Here is a 3,186-nt window from a genome sequence, read left to right on the forward strand (position 1 = left end):
GAAACAAATGGAAAATGTTCTTGCATAGGAGAAAGAAACATGTATACTCAGAGATATAAATAAGGACCTTCTCAATACTCAGATAAGGAGCATAAGTACATAAGTACATTGCATAAAGAATGAAATTCAACCTAATTGGCTTACTATTGAAATCCTTGATGCTATGAAAACACAAGACCAATTCAAGGCTATGGGAAGCCATGTACAATATAAAGTATGGAGAAATAAAATAACAAGTAAGATTCAAAAAGCTATTAAAAAAACGTATTATCAATCATTGCTTGAAAAGAAAAGGAGCAACACAAACTCCATTTGGAAAGTCTTCAATGAACTCATTGGAGGAACACACAAAGATCAAATAAAATTCACTCACTTCTGGTAAATGATACCATAGTCACTGATGACACTTACATTGCGAATGTTTTCAATGATTTTTTCACCAACTTTACCACAAAGTTAAAAGAACCAGTGACAGAAAACAACTTTATTGAACTGAAAAAGTTCTGCAGCAGAAAAATCTCAAAGGAGGTATGTTTCTTTATCCCACCAGTATCAAAATTCTTTGTTAAAATTTGTCTCAGTGAACTTGATACCAAGAAAGCTACAGGACTTGATCAATTGGTCCTTGACTCATTAAATCTTCTGCCTCTATTATTGTAGATAGCTAGCATAACATTCATAATCAATTTAAGTATTGTAACCTCATCTGTGCCCAAAATATGGAAAACTGCAAAAGTAAGTCCTATTCACAAATCTGGTTCTAAAGATGATGCTGATATCTACCAGCCAATCTTAATACTACCAAACTTGTAAAAATTGACTGAAAAACATGTCCATTACTCATTCATGTCATATTTAACCACACACTTGCTGTTACACCCTAATCAATCAGGCTTTAGACAAAAATATTACTGTGAGACTGCCTTGATCTCCCTAACTGATAAATGGCTTCAAGCATGTGAATAATAGGATCTGTATTTGTAGATTTCAGGAAAGCTTTTGACATGGTCGATCATGAAGTCCTTTTGGAAAAACTCAAAATCTACCAATGTGATGAAAGCACAGTTAAATGGTTTACTTCTTACTTAGTGAGGAACACATCATATTTGTATAAATAATGTTCAGTCTGAACCTGGAACAATTCAATATGGAGTACCACAAGTCTCAATTCTAGGTCCATTACCATTTATTTTATTTACTAATGACCTACACTTTTACTAAGAGACTCAATATCATCTACAGATCTCTATGCAGATGACACAACATGGTCAGACATCCAAAACACAAAGCATGAACTTGAAATTTCTTAACAGAATGCCCTGAACAAACTGGACAGCTGGTGCACATGCAATGGCATGGTGGTAAATACTGGTAAAACTAAAACATACTTATCTCAACATGGCAGAAAAGGACAAACCTTGATAGTGATTCACTATGTCTGACATGGAAGGATAAAAATTTGCAAATGGTCTGTCATGATAGACTACATACTGCGTCAGGTGGCATTTTCAAACTAATCCAGTTGGAATTTCTCATTTAAGGAAGGCATCTAATCTACATGTTTCACTATTGCTTGCTCTTTTCTATCCAAGATGAAGTTTTGTAGCTCTTTTAAACTTAAAACTTTGTGATAAGAGATGCATGTTGATGCCATCTTTTTATACCTGTCCTGGTCACTAGTACATTCAGTAATATGCACTTGACCTATTGAATGTTCATGATCACTGACTGATTACTGTACGAATATAAACAAGATAAACATGGATATCAGTTGTATAGACATTTATTTGGTGTCCACTTTTTTTTAAGCTTATGTGACACTTTTCAGTCACTGACTAATTACAGACCAGAAGGTATTGCATGTAATTTCTGTGGTCATTCTTATTGTGCACTAGCATCAGCTGCATAGTAACTTTAAACAGCACTTGACAAATGCCTCAATAAGCAATTTTCTTATGGCAGAGAACTGTCTGGTATGAAAGAAACATGGCCGAACCATCCCACCCAAGGTATCACATACAGCTCCAGGTCTAATTGCACCTTACCAACAGCATAGGGTATTTTAATATCAGTAATATTTTACCTGTCACTGTCGCTGCTAACCTTTCCATAATGTAAATTACGCAAATCCAATTATGAAAATTACATTCTCCCATTAGATGGAAAGTTGTAGAAAGCTTAGAACTGGAAGAAAAAAAACCCTACCACTCTGCTCCCCATGTCATAGATCCAGTCACTGTAGTCATCCCCATTTTCAAGGATGACATTATGACTTGGTCGTAAATTTCATGCTATACAGAATTTTTGCCTTTGCTTGCATTGTATAAGTCATATTTGGCATTGAAATACTGCTTTCCATATTGTTAAAGTATTATTCCCTCAATTCCATTGCATATATGATTGTATTAGGTGCTTTCTATTAAGCTTTTAAGACAAATGTGTTCCAGTTGTCTGCAGTGCCCTTTGTAATAATATCCCTAGCAGTGATCAGGACCATAGTCTATAATTGTACCTTTTCTATCCTACTTCAGTTACAGTTGTTTTTCTCAGATTTGTAATTTCTGACAACTATTAGTGTGTATTTAATATGATGAATGATGATTCATTGACTATTGCTATATGTTCATTTTAGTCTCATTTTAGCAGGTCATATACCAGCATAATCATCTTTATCATGTTCTAGTGATCATACTCTTTATAATTATTATGTGTTTCTTTGGTTTTGAACCATTCATTGCATCTGACTTCAGGTGGCCTGCCATCCATTTACATTATCATCAGTTTTTGATATTATTGTCAATTGTTTTCAGATTTTCTAGTTTGCATCTATGTAAAGGCAGGGATGGGGAAAATGTGGACTTAAAAAATTCCATTGTGATACACATTCCACCTGCCTTGCAAGTACTAATTGCCATTGGACAGATGTGAGTCCTTTCTGCTGTTTATTGTCAGAAGAGGTCAGAGACATTACAAAAAGTAGACACATATATACACTAAGAAGGAAAGAACATCTCCAGAACATACTGGATCCTTATCTGAGTCCCTCAGGCCTCATGAAAAGATTAGCTCTTCATTGATGAAGGGCACTCCTCAATCTCAGGAGAATGTGGAGTCTGTCTCTTTGCAGACATACAAGACCCATGGACCCATAAGTCAGTGCCTGTTGTGGTTAGGACCAAGGGAGAA

The sequence above is a fragment of the Sinohyriopsis cumingii genome, unplaced genomic scaffold (assembly GCF_028554795.1).
Source record: "Sinohyriopsis cumingii isolate HCF-2022 unplaced genomic scaffold, ASM2855479v2 utg002228l, whole genome shotgun sequence".
NCBI classification, from domain to species: Eukaryota; Metazoa; Mollusca; class Bivalvia; order Unionida; family Unionidae; genus Sinohyriopsis; species Sinohyriopsis cumingii.